The sequence below is a fragment of the Hyposmocoma kahamanoa genome, unplaced genomic scaffold, assembly GCF_003589595.1.
Source record: "Hyposmocoma kahamanoa isolate Upper Pololo Valley unplaced genomic scaffold, ASM358959v1 67, whole genome shotgun sequence".
NCBI classification, from domain to species: Eukaryota; Metazoa; Arthropoda; class Insecta; order Lepidoptera; family Cosmopterigidae; genus Hyposmocoma; species Hyposmocoma kahamanoa.
The window spans coordinates 7442807-7461925 of NW_020653855.1; the positions used below are offsets into that span (position 1 = coordinate 7442807).

General features: G+C 37.6%; 1 protein-coding gene across 1 annotated transcript in view; it reads left to right on the plus strand.

The window, feature by feature from the left end:
• LOC113232166 overlaps window positions 1-19119 on the plus strand; it is a 194754-nt gene that overhangs the window by 12852 nt on the left and 162783 nt on the right. The window lies entirely within an intron of this gene.

Genomic DNA, 19119 nt, shown 5'->3' on the forward strand with positions numbered 1-19119 from the left:
TCAGACACACATATATATCTATGTATTGTAAAAAATATGAGAACAGCTTGAGCCTGCAAATTTTGCTGACGGTACGTAAATTATATACTCTTCAGGTTGTTCTTAGAATGCAGAAGAATATAGGCTTTAATGCAGTTTTTCATCAGAAAAGAAGAAAACACAACTTAGCCCTACGGGGGCAATATAATTACGGAAACTTTTGCGTCCCGACAATACAAAAAACAATCCAGTCATAATTATAACCAAATTAATAAACTGCTACATGTGTATACGCTAAGTGCCTATGAGTGTCGAACTGAGACAACTGAATGGTTAACGCGATTTTAGCAGCAATGTGGAGTATAAACGGGTTGATGGTGATGAAGCAAAGATATCTTATTTTCTTCAATGGCTGTTTTTGAAAGGGGTTCGCAGTCGTCTAAGAAATTTGATACATACAAAATGAAGCTGTTTTTCCGGATTTAAATCGCGTATATTTGTTTTTTCAAATAAAACAACGTTTCGGGCCCTTTATAGGTTTCGTGGACACGATTGACTGAGGTGGTACAGTCATCAACCAGTTATGTATTAATGCAAACCACCCTATTTTTTCACTATAGTCACAAAAGTTATTAACTAAATGCCTTATTTTTAATTTTGCAACAAACATTCCAATTTACGCTAATTTTTAGTGAAATTTATTATTAATTAATAATGAAATTAGAATAAATTAAAACATATTTATCAGTACTGCAGTCTTATGTCTGTTTTCGATTTTACTAGATCCCAAACCGGTGGTACGGAGAAACCATCTTCCCTGTTCAAATTAGGATGATTTTTAATTTCAATGGCCTCTCGCAGCATCCTGGGTAGATAACGGACTTCTTTTGCAAGGTCCTGGGGTTTGTCAAACTTGATTGAATGTGTAGGTTTTTCTATGATATGCTCATAGACTGCAGAATTGTTTACACGACAGTGTTTGGCATCAGCTATTATGTTCTTTGACGCGGACGGGTACGTAGGGTTATAAGTCTGAGAACCTCTGAACTAAACCATATAAACCACCGAGAATCAAAACTAGAACGACCTCATCTATCGTTCAGCATTAGTCTGTGACCGATAACGACTCCACTACGTAGTTTAGAAAAAAAACTAGGTAGTAAAGCCCGTTATCAGTGATACATTAAATTGATTGAGTTCACCGTTTAGCGATTATAATAACATATGCTCTAATTCCTTATCGTTATCACCGTACACTTAGTTCCGATAACATTGTTTACCTCCTCCCGTGTTAAGTAAATAATTTTTGTTGGTAAAGAAATCTGAGACAAGCTATTTTTATACTACCACCTGACACCGTTCTTTCTACTTGCTCTACGGTTGTGAATTTTGTTTGATATTCAGAAAGACAATAATTAAGTCTTCTCTAAGCTGTCCATTAAAGGTAGGCGTCCACAGATCCGCAGGATCCACAGGATTTTAGTATTCTTTCTATAGAAGTTCACACAACCGCGTCCAATGATCCGCGTCTCTCGGACCGCACGCACCGGCCTCTCGGTAATGCCGACGCAGTTGCTCGGAGGGGCAACTTTTTCGATGCGCGGCGACGACATCATACGGATTGCGTAACAGTGGACGCAACCAGCGCGCGCGCCGGCCGTCATTTGCTATTTTGTTAAGAAGAATTGTAAATTTAGCATTTCGAAAATACTGGAAGAATTTTGCGTCGTCGTTTAGCAAATCAGGAAATAGCGTATGATATTGATAATGATAACGCGCACACTCAACATAACCCCGCACTAGGGACACCCTGTGTCGCGGGTGCCACGAACAACACAGACAACCACAAATAACACCCAAACTCACGAGTAATAAATGTAGGCCATACAAATATTTCTCCCGGCCAGGGAATCGAACCTGGAACCTCTCCGTGGCAGTCCGACATGGTAACCGTTCGGCCACAGAGGCAGTTCTACATGTTCTTCGCGATCTCTTCTTAAATATGTCATGTATCCAGATATCATGTTTCCTTTTTTTTCTCTTCTTTCTTCTTCTGCCAACAACCAAGCCACTACGACAAATTGTTCTTCATCACTTTCCAAATCCATTGTCTCGCACTCACAAGTTACACTCGTCAGCTCGCTACGAAAAGTGGCATCGGTAATCCGATATCTAGTAGTTGCGTCGGCAATCCGATTGCTGCGGATACAGTGGACGCACTGCCACAAACGAAGCTATTTGATACGATCCGTCCGATGCGCGCACTGCGGATCTGTGAACTACCTGGCAACCTATACTCGGAAAAATCACACGGTTTTTTATATCTAGTATTTATTTTGGTTATTTGTATTTTTTAAAACTACGCTGTACGTACGAAAAGTGACGGGACGAACAAGCCGTGCGCTTGGTGGAAAGCGACACGCCTGTAACATGTCCTAAAATAATTAAAACTAATCAGAAAATGATATTGATTGTCTAGAAACAAAAATCGTGTTACATGGTGTTGTCATTAGCTACAGGTTTCTTACCACCACTTCTTAATTTTGGATTAGGTATATACAAACAATATATTGCAGAATGATTCATAAATAAAATAAGTATTTATCCAGCGAGATTTTTTTATGATACCAAATGACTGAACGAACAAGTCGTACGCCTGGTGTTAAACGACGCGCCTGTCCATAGCAGGTGCAATGCCCCTCAGAGCTGTAAATAGCAAAGATCTAAGGGGCACTGCCACCGCATCCCTCACCCTGAGACAACGACTGAACTGGCAACCGGTACTATCTCAATTTTGACAATTTTACATGATGAAGAAAATAATTGTTTGCATTATTTATAATAACATCTGGTTAGAAGTTAGCACAAGTTGATTCAAATAGAATCTGGCGCCAAAATTAAATGTATCTGAGATGGAATTTCTTGCAACGCTGCGGAGTATGAAATAGTATAAAATGGTTTTAAAAAGTGAAATCTTTAGAAAATTTAAATAGTACCGGTTGCCAGTTCACAGTCGATAATTTTACAAGTTCCATTTGCCTGTAAAAACTGTAACGCAGTAATGCTAACATTAGTGCTTGGCGGCAAAAATAGTAAGTTGGCAGTACGTCTCTGGAAGAATTCTTCCACTAGTGACTTTACTGCGACTTTTTGGTAACCGTTAGGCGTGCGGAGCGCGACGGGAAGTAAGCGTGCCTACAGCTCCGGTACCTATCTGGAAAATAGGGAGGGTGCTGTATGTGCACCCGGGGCGACTCACCTAAGGCACTAGTCTTACAGAGAACCGGATGTTCTGGGGTTAGGACCTGACTTAGACGGTCCCTGCTCGCGCTGCGCTCGTGACACGAGAAGGGCACTGTCATAGTGCCCTTCTCGTATGCCCTAAGAGTCAGCGGGGAGGGTCACTATAATCAAACCTAATGTAGAAAGATATGGCGCTGTATCTGGGACTTTTTTAAAGTGTTATCTATCTTTTAGTATTGAAGTTATTTTTTACCCTGACGGAACAATATAGGATTGCACCAGTCACAGTAAGGGCGGCTTGTCCACAATAAGAAAAAACGCCGGATCTATGTGAGAATTCGTGTCGTTGACTCACGAATTGTGTACACTGTCTAGGCGCCGGACAAGAAAAATCTTGTCTACCCTTATTATCAGTAAATGAACATTTACTGAAAATGCACTAATGAGTGTGTCGCTTAGTACTTAATATATACAGCAACATATTTATTCCTAGCCGGTAGTAAAATGACAGCTACCTGGAAGACTCGTAATGCACTGACACATTTTACCCTACACACGACTGTCCGAAAGCATTCGTATCATGTACACACTCATCAGTTGCTCGTCTGCAACAGACACGACATGTTTTCGCGGTTAGATCCGACAAACTACTTGTCGTGTACAAGACCTTTCTCATCTTTTCTGTAGCAGACACGTTGAATGTCTTAGTCTGTACACGCGCCCTTAACCATTTAACAGTCTTCGATCTACGAGCACCACACCACGCTCCAATTGGCCAACAGATGTCGCTGTGATGTTTATTAATTCATTTTTATGTTTCCACCGCTATACGCATTCTCACGCCTCTAGTTCGGTACTTCTGCGGTTTTTACGCTACGATCAAATCAAGCGGAATTTATGGAACTAAATTACGCACGCACAATTTTGCAAAAGTAACAGATTGATATCAATTTGCTGCTTTCCAGATTTATAATCGAAATAAATATTTTTAACTTATTTGTTTAAAAAAAACGAACCTCAAAAATTGTCACATCTATTTTCCAAGTTTTATTGAAATCGGTTGCCAGAAAGTGCGCGGAAGCGGTTCACAAATACAGTCGAATTGAGAACCTCCTCTTTTTTGAAGTCGGTTGAAATTTATATTTCCAATATGCACATGGGACTTGTGTCACTCAGAGCTTAAAATTGCAAAGTCTGAGGGGCACTACCACTGTGCCCTGAGACATAAGTGACCTGTGACAAGTCCCATCTGCCTATAATTTCACCAGCACCCTTACCCTTCAAAACCTTAGGCTGATTGATTAGGATTGATTAGGATGATTAGGATGGGGAATCAGAAACGTAGCGAGTGGAGTTTCGTAGGATCTGTCTACATCAACCGATGGTAGTTAATATATGATAAAGTATTCAATCAGCTTACCGCGCTTCGTGACAAAATCGACTTGGCAGGAAGCCAGGCTATTCTCCCGGTCTATACCTTTATTTGTATAGACTTTGGTGTTTCGTGTTCGTATTGTTGCATGATTAAATGAAGTTGATGAACCCGGTGGCCAAAACAGTTTGCTCTATAGACGCTGGTATAGAAATCTGATGAATTTGGGAATTGGGAAATGTACTTTTCTAAATTGTTTCTGGTTTGGGTGTTCTGTGTAGTGCCCCGGAATAAATCCGTAGCTCCGGTATTCATAGTACAAGAATTTTTTTTTTTAACACACTCTCCTCGCATTAGGGAAACTCTGTGTTACGGGTGCCATGTACACACACACGCACGCACGCACGCACGCACGCACATAGACAACTACAAAATACATAAATGTAGGTCATATAAATATCTAGGATCGGCAGACTAAAGCACATTTTATTTTTTAATATATAATTATATATTTTTTTGTGTTGTTTTTAGTGTTGGAAGTTAAATAACCTCTAGAATAAAGTTCGAAATGTATGAAGTAACAAATGAATTTGACTTATGTGCTTTAGCCAGTAGATGTATTAATTTAAATGAATAAAGATATTTATCCCGGCCCGGGAATCGAACCTTTAGTAGCTGTGGAGCTCCTTGTGAAAGAGGTCGTCCAGGGAAGTACTGCTATCTTACCTATTTCTGCCGCCAAGCAGTAATTACTGCGTTCCAGTTTTGAATGGTGCTTGCTGAAACTACAGGCGCACGATGGCGCAGTGGCAGTACCCTTCATGTTTGCGATTTAAAGACCCACTGCAACTGTCATGGATAGGCCTGTCGCGTACTCAAGGTGACGCGAGCGGTGCCTCTCAGGTCTTTGCAATTTAAACGACTTATTCATCCCATTAATTGATGTCATAAAAAGAAATGGAACGTATAATTATGATGATGAATCGGAACGTCGTCAGAATTAAGTTATTTCCTGTATTAAGAACTGAAGAAGGTGATCTACCTTCGAACTGATCTAATTCCTCGATAAATATGGCATCGATTGAAACTGTATTCGTACATTTAATCGATTATGAACGTCGAATCAATTGGTCTCGGTCGATCGACCTATCCTATCTGGGTCGATGAAGGGGACTATTCTTGAGGTACTCGTTTATTATCGAATTTAAATTTAAAATAACATCTTTATGTCAATCGTAAGGCTGATTCCCCTGAGAAGAATGTCAAGAAACTCTTTGTTATTAGATAATTATGCAGATTTATCATTTCAAATTAACTGCCTCTGTGGCCGAACGCTTACCATGCTGGTCTGCCACGCAAAGATCCCGGGTTCGATTCCCGGGCCAGGAGAAATATTTGTATAGCCTACATTTATTTATCTCGTGAGTTTGGATGTAATTAGTGGTTGTCTATGCATGTGTCCATGGCACTCGCGATTCAGCAGCACCCTTACCCTTCAAAACGGAAACACAGTAATGCTGACACTGCTGCGGTAGTAATAGGTAAGGTGGCAATACTGCTGGACACGGGACTCTTCCGAATACATCCTTCCTTACAATAATTAAAACAAATGAAATATTATTAATTTACAACGTTACAATACATGCATTATTTTTTATACCTTATGCTTAAATGCGCTGTATACCTTTTGCGTATAGTGGATCCATAGGCTGCAAGTGTAAAATGATTGACAGTAACGTAATTTTTACGTCAATAAAGGTCCATAAATGAAGTTTAATTTCCTATATTTAATAATCGCGATAACCTAAGAACAAAATAAGGAGAATTTTAAAGAATAAAGATAATTATAATATTAAATTAAATCCGTTTCTTCTTTGTGATACATAGTTTACATAGGCGTTACAAGGTTGCATTCAAAGTTTTCATAATTTTTATGTAGACAATCTTGCAATAATTTGTACATCATTTTTATATTTATTATACCAAATGAGTAACGATCCTTAAACGGCGGTAGGTGGGATACGTTCCTCGAATGCATGGCTCCTGGTTTAAGGCGGTCCTCGAATGGTGACCTTGAGGAGAAAACGCCGCAGAGGAAGATCGCAGATGCGTTGTTGGATGACATAAAGAAAGTGACGGAGTTAAATTGGATACAGGTGACACAGAACCGAGAGAACCAATATGGTTGAGAACGGCTGGAAATAAAGAAGAAGAGTTATATTTATTTTAACACACGTACACACACACTCATAGCCATTCACTAGGGAAACGCTGTATCGCGAGTGCCATGGACATACACATAGGTAGACAATCACACATTACAACCAAACTCACGAGAGAAAAAATGTAGACCATCCAAATATTTTCCCGGCCCGGGAATCGAACCCGGGACCACTGCGTGGCAGTCCAGCATGGTAACCGTCCGGCCACAGAGGCAGTTAATTTCTCTTTTAACTGCCATAATATTCAAATATTTTTCGTGAAATATTCCTTCGGTCTGACTGGACTCGAAGCCTGTTGCCAGGGCTCACTGCTCTTATCAACTGAGCTATACCGACCGAGTCAGCAGATCTTATGAATTTCTCCATATTTTTTTAACGTCATTCAACGAGCGGTGCAGAGATTGGGTTTTTAATAACTGTTCAGTGTAGTTCTAAGAATTAGCGGATGTTATTATTTAGGCGAGGTTCTCGTGATGGAGTGGCATTTGATTAGGTTTCATCCTAGGATTTTATTATATCTTCATCACGGTGGAGGTGGTAGCACAGTGGGAGCACGATTGCTTCTCAATTGGAAAGTCGAAGGCTCGAACTTCTGTGGCGGCATGTACTTATAAATAAAATAAAAAATAAATGATACACAACATCACATGCATTATTGTTATCCCAAAGTAAGTAGCTAAAGCACTTGTGTTATGTAAACAATGATGGTACCACAAACACCCAGACCCAAGACAAAATAGCAAAGTTAGTTTCTACACTGACCCAGCCGGGGATCGAACCCGGGACCCCAGAGATGGCGAAACCTTGAAAACCGATATGCCAAGTCACTCGACCACGGAGACCGTCGACATGACTTCAATATCTAAGCCACATACATACATTTGTAAATGTTTATTAATAACATAGTATAATAAGATAAATGTGGTAATTACACACAAACGTAGTAGCGCGGTTTGTATGTGTGCACGCCCGCCGCGCTCCATGTACGGACGCACGCATTCGCATAATCCCGCAGTGCACTCGCATAACATATCGCGGCCCTAACAGGTGCCATTAAATCTTGAACGGAAGCGGTCGCTCGGTTTTGACACAAAAAATGACATCATATTGTATTGAATTGCGGGACGCGAAAGGTGGTCCCCCACACCTCACCTCCTAAATTGTAGGCTCGTGTTGAAGTACGTAGCCTTAAGCATTGGTTTATTCCACGCTTGTATGGGTGGTGTCGCAGTACGCACCTACATTTCTGTTAATAATGCATAAACCAATGAATGTTAAAATCACATTATTATCTTGTCTCAAACGGCAGTATTCAGAAATGCTTGAAAAGGTTGTAAACCACTAATGTGCCGTGACCAGGACCACGGCTATAAATAGGATACTTCGGTCCACAAAAATTTATTCCATAGTTAAAAGGTAAAGAAAGGCCCGAAAAAGCCGAGTTATACAGAATTACAGATTGGTTTTAACATTAAAATTGGCGCATTTTGTATATAGCATATATTTGTATATAGCAATTAAACGCAATTAAAAATTACAGCCGAACTGCTCGCTACAGCGATTGAGTAGGGAGTGACAACGGAACAAAGGAATTAAAGAACGATTCAAAATTTGAAAACAAGTGGCAAGGAACCAAAGAAAATGTGATAAAAAGGTGCATCGTCACATGCTTTCCAAATTAATTTAAGTGGGAATTAAACTCGTAATTTCCTCAAACAGAACTCAAAAGTGGCAACCGCTAAGTCATCGAGACTGTAATTGAATTCAATGTTCGTTTATTTTCCACTAAATCCAACTTAACTGGAGGTTGCAGAGCGTGAAATTAACTCATTTTAAAACGTGGATTACAATAAACTTTATATTCTTATTAACAGTTACGTGTCTCGTCTTCGAAGGTTCAAATAACTATTCGATTTCTAGTGTAATCTCCAACCCGCATTGGGCCTAACATGGTTAACTCTGGCCTTAACCGCCTCCCGTCTTCTCTGTGATTCGTGGTTAGCAATGGATGAAATTTACTAACAGCTGTATCATTCTGGGTTAGATGTTTACAACCTGTAGGTACAATTAAAATAATTATGTGCCAACCCTACGCTCCCAGTGAAGTGTAGGTATTAATGCGCCAAGCAGGCGGGAGTTGCCTTGCTTATTCTATTCTACTAGATTCTATATTTTAACACCGTATCTTCTAAGAGCCATGTTTAGCAGTGGATGAAGTTTATTAGCAGCTGTTTCATTCTGTGTTAGAAATATAATGTCAATACGGAGTTCTGAAAGAACTGACCTCAAAAATCAGTCATCCTCCAGATTGTCGTGTAACATACACACAAAAAAAAAATTCGAATTGAGAACTTCCTCCTTTTTTTTTAAATCGGTTAATCCATCAGTCAACCAGCAAGGGAATAATACACTGCCAGCATAGGGCTGTTCAAGGCAATTTTTTTTAATATTAAAAGGAAATTTTACGTCTTGTAAGGCGCCATTTCATTCAGTCGTTTTGTAAGCAAAACAATTTAATAAATACCTTAAAACAATATTCTCTAACATACTTAATGTCTGTAAGTAATTATTACATTTTTTTTACTCGTAGTATTCACTAAAGATTAAATGAAAATTTCTATCTTTATATACTTAATCTATTTCAAAGACTTACACCACAAAAAAAAGAAATAGAGCGACAACTTTTTATGAAATATATATATTATCATGTCATTTGTCATAATTTCTCACGATCGAAAAATTCTGAGGATAAAAGGTTTACGATCTGCTATTTTGTTGTCATTTTTTCTAATTCTAAAATTGAAGTATAGAGTGCAAAGGCACTTTTGTGACAAGCGTTGGTTACATCGCGCTTAGCGTAAGGTAAGAGTGGCCAAACCTGTGTCTGTTTTTTATATAAAAGAGAGAAGCCTCGCTGATGAATAGGGTAACCCTTTGAGGAAAAACCCGAATCTCCCATACACAAACATGTAAACGGTTACAGTGCCACTCAAGAACCTTAAACCGCAAAAACCTTAATAATAATAATATAATTATTTATTCAGACAACACAATTTTTTTAAGGTCCAATAGTGTTAGTAACTTACAAATATAAATTGAAGACGAGGTTAGTGGTAATCATAATAAATAGTTACACAAAAATTAAATTATAAAAAGTGGCAGCCGACTCTCGACCGCATCCAGACCGAATAGTCTCTTGTGAGACTATTCTATCAGGACCCGAATGAAGATTTCATAATGGGTATCGGTTCCCTCTCTATATCGTTTCCGCTCTATATATTTAAATTGGTACACTCGATTCAAATTGGTACCATCTGGGGCCTTACCATGAACTCTTACTTAATTGCATTAAGGGTCGTACTCTAGAACTCTACTCAATGCTCAAGTCAGGATTTGAGTATGGTTTAAAGCACTCGAAATCATACTCAAGTCCCTGCCATTAGGGTCGTATTTCCAGTGCTTGAAATCATACTCAAGTCTGCTCAAGTCAGGATTGCACTGGAAACACAAACTCTGCACTCAAATCCTGACTTGAGTATTGAGTAGAGTTTTGGAATACGACCCTAAGAGTACTACCATTGCGCCCGTCACCCTGAGACAAAAAGTTAACAAGTCCCATGTGGGAAATGAAGCTATTTTTCCGGATTTAAATCGCGTATATTTGTTTTTTCAAACAAACGGTCACGGTTGACTGGGACCTGTAAAGGGCCCGAAACGTCGGTTTGTTTGAAAAAACAAATATACGCGATTTAAATTCGGAAAAATAGTTTCATTTCCTATGTGTAATAATCGCGAAAACCTAAGAACTCGATAAGTCCCATGTGCCTGTAATTTCACCAGCACTCTTACCCTTCAAAACCGGAACGCAGGTGGCATTATAGCGGCTTCCCTGAACAAACTCTTTCACAAGGATCTCTACTGCCACTATATTTACTGGTGAGTCTTATAAAGATTTTCATAAAGTCCGAAAAATCCCATGATATATAACACTTGAGAAAAATGAAAAAGTCTTCTCTAGTAAATTGAGGTCCCTCCTCATACAAAAGTGAACTCAATAGAAGAATTTTTAAGCGATATAGAGATATAATATCCCTAAACTAATTCGTCGTTAGTAGTAATAATTAGTACATCAGTTCATTGTTATATTGAGGGTCGTATTCTAGAACTCTATTCAATGCTCAAGTCAAGATTACACTGGCAACACAAGTACTGGAAATACGACCCTAATGGCAAGGACTTGAGTATGATTTTCAGTGCTCACTGCAATATACATGTCCTGACTTGAGTATTGAGTAGAGTTCTGGAATACGACCCTGAGTGATTTATTATAATTTTTTAATAATTTTGTTGTGTAATTTTAAATTTATATTTTTTATTTTTCTTTATTACTTTGATTATTTCCTATGTTTAATTTTTGGTTACACCCTTACAGTGTACATGTATTGTAAATTTTAATAAGTACTTTTCATGAATGCATGAGTAAATACTGAAATATTTGGACATTCCCGATCGTAACAATGAAATATATTGACAGAGTAAACAAACAAATCTGATAAAACAATAAATAACTGTCCTCATAAAGTATGGACGCGGTCTCTGCTTGAGTCGGTGTGCTCTGGCATGTTTAAGATTACCTGACAGTGGAAGCTAGGTAAGAAGCTGAGCTATTATTATTCTAATATTTGTTTAATGGATATCATAATGCTTTACTATCGTGATTTTCACGTATAGTTTGTGAAAATCCTTCAATAATTTGTTATTATTATTGATACTGTAAGTGGAACCTACATTAAATGATATTTGATAATGATACAATGATTGATAACTGATAGACTCGTGTGTCCGATGCACACTGATCGAGCTAGCGTGGTGCACGCCTCGCCCTCCCGCACGCCAGATCCGGCTCGAAGGACCAAGGAAGGAATTATAATTTTTTGTGGACATGATGTACGTATTGGCTAGATAAATGGAGAGTTAATTTAGATCTAGGTAGAATGAATATATGTATTTTTTTGATTCAATTCAAATTCGACGAAAATATTTCACCTCTGAGGGTGACAAATCAGGTGATGAGTCTAGTTTATCGCATTTCACCGTCTTTCCGTTAATCGATTTAAATAAAACTTGTCAAATAGATTTAATTCTACAAAGTTTTTTTAAGGACAAATTTCTTTATTAAAAAAGTAATATTGTATCGATACGTATTTCTATGGTATATCTAGACGGCGTTTGAAGAAATCTTGATTTTGGATAAGATTGACGGAGACTGTAGACTTTGCTCTTTGTCTTTTTTTTCTTAGTTATATAGAAACTCTTTTAAACGTCTTGAATAACAAATTGTCTTTAGCTTTGTATATCTTCGCTTTGGCTACATCAACACCCATCAATACCATTAAGAATTCATCCACCCAACATACTGTATCCTGCCTTTGTCTGGGTTCACTCACCGGTGGAACAGTGTCTCGTTCATATATATCTCTAATAAGATAATTACAGATAATACGCGCTGGTTTCATAAAGTCTAGATGTTCCTGCTTTTCTTTAGTCGAATCATAATTTTATGTAACTTTCAGAAAGGCTCCATTTCTGGTTTGACTGTATTGGTTTGTCATAGGAAATGAAACTATTTTTCCGGATTTAAATCGCATATATTTATTTCTCTTTTCAAAGATATAACTGGTTGATGACTTAAAGGGCCCGAAATGTTGGTTTGTTAGAAATAACAAATACACAATTTAAATAATATAACATTTGAAATAACATACCTGAAAAACATATATTTGAATACCTCGCATTTCCGGCGAAGTTTGTTCATTCTTCAGAACCTGTGTTCTCAAAAGCAGGCAATACAATATCCCGGGCGGCGTCGTGGTGAATGTTCACTGATCCCACGGCGCCGACTCAACCGGCGAGAGGGAAACCCGGGGGGTTTTAGTGGGGTAGGCCTTCCAGTCTGGAGGGAGAGTCCCCACATAACCCCTGAGTCTCCCTGAGCTCAGGGGTATCCATAAAGATTTCCCCCCCGTCAAAAAAAAAAAAGGCAATACAATATCAAAAACGAGAAACGGACTGTTACTAAATAGATTAGTATTTTTAAGTGATTATACAGAGGAGTGGGACATTTAAGTAACACAAGTTATTAAATTGAAGTAACAATTGATTGAACTGATCAATTGATCGATTTAATCAAAGTCTTTTATTATTTGTTTCACTTAAAAATAATAAATCAAATAAAATACTCATTAATTCATGTGTTTTATTCTGTTTTTAAGTATATACCAAAAATCAAACCAAATCAATACTTTTGATTCGATACTTGTGCAGTAACAATCGGGGAAAACCTAAGAACTCGATGAATATTGGTTTTTGTTTAGTTGAGCAGCAAGCTTGTAGGAAAGAGTGGCTATACACCTGAAACAATGCTTTTGTGGGTGTCATGGTGGTATTTACATAACTGGCTATTCTTCTTATCGTAGTGTTGACATGCACTATACTATTGAGGCCCAGAACTCAGCCACGCTAACCGTGTTACTAGCAGCCGCCATTAAATCCTCGAGCGTACAGGTGTTAGGGCATGCAGGGCACGATATGAGCTGGCTATTTTATTTATTTCATACAAACAAGGCGTACAAGAAAGACAGAATACAATTTCTCGCGCAGTTTATACGCGAGGCTACACTCACTATTACAAAACTATAGTATACCTAATACTTTTAAATTTACGTGCTTTCAAGAAGTATAAATTTTATATATTTTTTTTCTATCGAATTTATTAAATATAATTCAAGTCAAGGGATGTCTATTTGTTCTTTTGCCATAATAGTTAATTACTTTTGGACAAGCTTATTTATTTTCGCCTAGTGTTCTATTTGTTCGTTACATTAATCTTAAATTCCGTTTACGTAGCTACATAGTGTATTTACATAATCGCACAATTCTGCGCATTTCCCAAGTTCCCTTTTAATTTTAAATAAAGAGAGACCCGAAAATTAGTCCGTTTCCTTAATGATTCGCAAATGTCAACTTTTCGTTGGCCTGGCCACAAAAGCAACGTTTTTGCAGGGAAGTAAAGGTTTTTTTAAATTTTATATAACACCAAGTGACGGGACGAACAAGTCAAAGTAAAATAATCTTTATTTCATAGGTAAGCAAATTATACTTTAAATCGTCGTATGGATTAAACTACTGCTCATTCGTAAGGCAGATTCCCCTCAGAAGAATGAGCAAGAAACTCTAGGGATTGCTTTTAGTAAATATACATTTATCATTACAATATTTAGTGCCACTCATAGCTTTAAATCGCAAAGATCTTAGGGGCACTGCCACAGCGCCCGTCATAACCTGAGACATAAGTTGACATGTGCTTGTAATTTCACCAGCACCCTTACCCTTCCAAACCGGAACGCAGTAATGCTCACATAACTGCTTGGCGACAGAAATATGAAAAATGACAGACAGTATTAGAACCAAACAGAAAATGAATTGGAACCCAGAAACAAAAATCGTGCGTTACGTGGTGTCATCTGTGTTAGATAGAACTAAAAGGTTCGTTGGTGCCAAAGCGTTAATTGAAGCTAGTTTCATAGCCTTGAAAAGAGTAAGATCGCGTGCTTGTGGAGATTTTATAGATGGGACTCTTGCTTAATTTTTAGTGACAATACAGCTACTCTTTGTTTCTGGCATCTCACTTCGCCGTACCGGTCATTTGAGAACAGTCCCTCGACGCATGGCACTTGCAGAGAAAAACCCGCGTGTCATCGAACCTACTTACTATGAGCGTTTACCCGCTACTCTCAGACTTGAACCGTCTGACGAAATATTTGGGCGCCGGCTGAAAGACCTTTTCTTGAAAAATCCTATATACTCCGTAAAAGAATTTATGGACTTTAAATTGTAACGAATTCAGTATTTTCTATTTTTATTCTAATTTTTTTACCGCATTAACATACTCTTGTATAATTGTTATCAACTTATGACGATCCTTGATGGAGAATGATATTTGATATATAATTTAATGACAACAATATTATATAATGAATTGTTAATTTTCTAATTATTGTGTGCTTTTCTTATAATTTTCCTTTTTGTCTGACGATCTCAATATAATTTCTTATACTTTGCAATGTAGTGCAATTTATACTGTAATGTTATATTTGAGAAATAAATGAATCTGAATCTGAATCTTGTGAAGGAAATAGCTTTTAATCTTACGTATTTCTGCCATCAAGCAGTAATATAAGCATTACTACGTTCCGGTTTAGAAGGGTAAGGCTGCTGGTGAAATTACGGGCATATGAGACTTGTCAACTTATGTCTCAGGGTGACTGGCGCAAGGTGCCCCTAAGATCTTTGCGATTTAAAACTCTAAGTGGCACTGTTATGAATAGGCGTGTCGCTTACCACCAGGCATTGGTATTATAATAATTCAGTACAGAGTACTAAAAAACCGACCTGAAAAGTCATTTATCTCCTAGTTTGCCACCCTAAGAGTATCCTCTTTCCGACAAAAAAAGACGAAGAAAAGAGTGATGCCATCTCCTAATTTAAGAAATTCAGTCCCAGGATTATAATATAAACTGGTTTATTTGCTTAAAACATGTTGTCACAGAAGATGTAACAAAAAACATCGCCAGTACAAACATGTTTCGAATAGCATGCAAATGTCTAATTATAAAGGTGACTTGACTAGTACAATAATAAAAATGTTACAAGTTAGAATGATAAAAAGTACGTAAAATCTTTTTCACCTTTTGTTAAAATATTTCATGTATATCGAGTCCTTAAGTTATCGCGATAGTTACACATAGGAAATTAAACTACATTTGGCGTATTTGGTTTTTAAACAGACTCACGTTTCGGACCTTTCCAGGCCCCATGGTTATGGTTGACTCTATATTACGTTTATAAAAAAAAATTACGTTTATTTAAAATAATTCCACGACATAATTGAAATATCTGCATATTTCAATTATGTCGTGGAATTATTTTAATTTAACAACTTGTGTAGGGTTTTTCAACAAGAACTTTGTTTTGTAAATCAAAATAAAACAATAAATTTAGGTGACAATGATTCAAATTTTTATTGTATTAAAAAAGTAAGGTTTGGCAATTATGAATGAAAATGATATCTGATAAATGTCCACCACGACCACAGTTACAGATGTCGATTCTTTCATCAAAGTTTTTAATCAATTTAGTTAATCTCTTCACGAATTTTGAGTATTAAGGCTGCAATCGATTCGATTGGCTCCATATTAGACCATGTGTTTAACATAACCCCATAAAAAATAATCCAGCGGTGTTAATCACAAGATCAAGGTGGCCACTTAACGGCTGAATTTCGTGAAATTACGCGATCGGGAAATTTGGTTTGCAATAAATTCACTACTTCAGTGGCTGTGTGACTTGTGCTGTTGGCTTTGGGCCGTTTATGATTTTAATGGATTACGCTATCGAGGGATGTTAATAACTCAACTTTGGCATATTATTGATGATATGGATATCACTAACATGTGGTTTCAACAAGACGGTGCCACAAGTCAATTTCAAAGTTTGTGAGATACCCCACGATATCACCCATTCCGCTGTCGGAGCACCTCCCTCCTGGGCATAATCTACCTTGGCACACTTGGAAGTCTTTAAATAGACTGCGGACCCAAGTCGACCGATGTACAGGCGGGATTATAGCTCTGAGGGCGCACACCTTTTGTCTTGGCCTGCGTGCCCCAACACCTGCACACGCGAGCGCCTGTTCAACGCCAACGATAATTCTGTGTCAGTTGCCGAGTACTGATCCTCACAAATATAAAACTCAGAGTCGACACGCGAAGAAGAAGACCAGTGAAATACCACGCGCACTGCAGGACATCCTTTCAGGTGGGGTTGCTTAAATCGAACAGCCGATCAGGCCAGCCAGGTTTAAATCGGATCCAAACTCATTAACGTCCAAAATCAAAAGTATTATATACTATTTTTTTTAATAAAATACTTTTGGCATGTTGTCTGTGATATTTGCCACGGAAATATAGTTATGTTACCTACTATAATATTCAATATGTTTTCAATTTTTTATATTGTGTAGATGTCGGTTGCACAATGTGCGAAAAATCTGTATAGGTTTATGCACATTGTTTTTGTTTTGTGAATTGTAAATTTAAAATTGTAATAATAATAAATAATAAAAACAATTTGCAAGGAAATGTTTGTTAAATTAAATTTCTAATGATATTATTTCAAAATGTTTATTGCTTTCTGATGTAGATGTTGCGATTTGCCTGTCTATTGAATCGATTCGGTAGAAAATCGCATTGAAGTAAATCGATACAAGAAATCCTTAAACTATGCACTTCAATCGACCTTCATAAAAATCGATACGTAATGTGCATCATTCATCATCATAATTAATAGTGAGAATCCACAGGATTGCAAAATATGTATTGTGTGGAGTTGCCTCTTTTTAGTCTAAAACAATTGTTTACATCGAGATTTGTAATAAATATGGAATTAAATCAAATTCCGCATTCGCCATTTCTGCCCACGATTTTGGACAAAACCCGTCGCTTTGGGTAAAAACCCGGTTGATTTAGTTTTAACCCACTGATCATCTTTGTGGCAATCGTTAGTTGCGCAAAGCGCGATGGGAAGTCAGCGTGCCTATAGCTCCGGTACCTACCTGGATGAATAGGGAGGGTGCTGTTCGTGCACCCGGGGCGGCTCACCTAAGGCACTAGCCCTACAGAGAACCGGATGAAGTCGGGCTTGCTCGCACGGGTCATAGTGCCCTTCTCGTATAACCAAGAAGTTGATAGAGAGGCACACTATAAACAAAACTTATGTAGAAAGATATAGGACTGCCGATCTCTGTTTACATCACAACATAACCCTTGAAATCCGGAATAACGACTTGGAACTTGTGCTGGGAATACATTAAGTTACCTTTTGATTAAAAGGCACTATCCAGAGATATCGTTTGAAACAATAGATGAAATTTTCCCACAAGTACCGGTGGAGCTGGTAGCAATGTCACTATGTATGTAGTGGAGTGATTATCCGTTATTTTTGCTAACATGTTACATGTGAGAACTGTGTTAGGTAATTAGTTCGTTTACTTTTGCTTCTCTGTGAAAGAGACAACTACGGAAATTGCAAAATATCACTTTAAATAGAATATCTGCAGCTACCTTTATGAATGTATCAGATAATAGTAATATCACGTGATAGTAACTTCATGTGATTGGTCGATTTGAATTTTGGAACGTAAATTACGCCCGATTCTCATTGTCTTACTATATAATGTGGTTATTGTTACCTACTAATACTGTTGGGTAATTTTCCGAAAAAAAAAATCAAATAGTGGAAATTTGGCCGGAAAAATTCCCGATAAATTGGGAAAATTTGAAAAATAGAATTTCGTAAGCGTTTAGAAATATCTTTTGAAGTTTTATTTAGCGTGAATTATAAAATAAACTTGTGTATAGGTACTTAGAGAAAAACGAGATTTAAAATAATGTCACAACAGCAAAAAAATCAATTTTTAATGTCTCCTATCGTTTTCGTTCAGTAACTTCAACTTTTGACAGGTGTCAACGTCAAATGTAGGAAGTACTGCCAAACAAATTTCTATGGCCAAACGGTACCGGCGCACGGGGCTTATCAAGGTGCAATACTCCTCAGGTATTTGCGATTCAAAAGCTCCTGAGTAGCACAATGAATGTTATGGGTAGACGTGTCGCTTACCACCAGGCGCGTGACTCTTATCTAGCGGAGCTTAATGCAATCAGACTTCTAATTTCAATTAATCACAACATGAGTAAATTTTTTTAAATTGTTGCTGCAATCATTGTGACTCAAAATAACTCGTATTATAATGGCTCCCTTTACAATCCACTGGATAAAAATCAGGATATTTTTCCGTGCAATCGTAAGAGCATAAAGGTTTTTTCTCAAACAAACTCTGAAAAGTGCAAACATTTCGGAGCGTTACGTTTTAAACAAACGAACACGGAAAGTTTTGTCATTTTAAGGACCGTGCGACTTCTTCCCTGCGTAGGCCTGTAATGTCATTGTGAAAATCCATTACCGTCCGTTGCTCTAAATGTTAAACAGGTAAAAGAAAAACGTATACAGCCAACTGCCCAGTGTTCGTAATTGCGATAATTAAAAATACCTACTTTACTTTACTAAAAAAAAGAAAATGGCGGTAAAATGAATTAAATAAAGTGCTTTGGTATTCTTTTCCGTATTTTCGGTTATTTTTTTGTATTTTCGTCGCGAAAATTAGTTCTATAGAGACGAGCGACACCG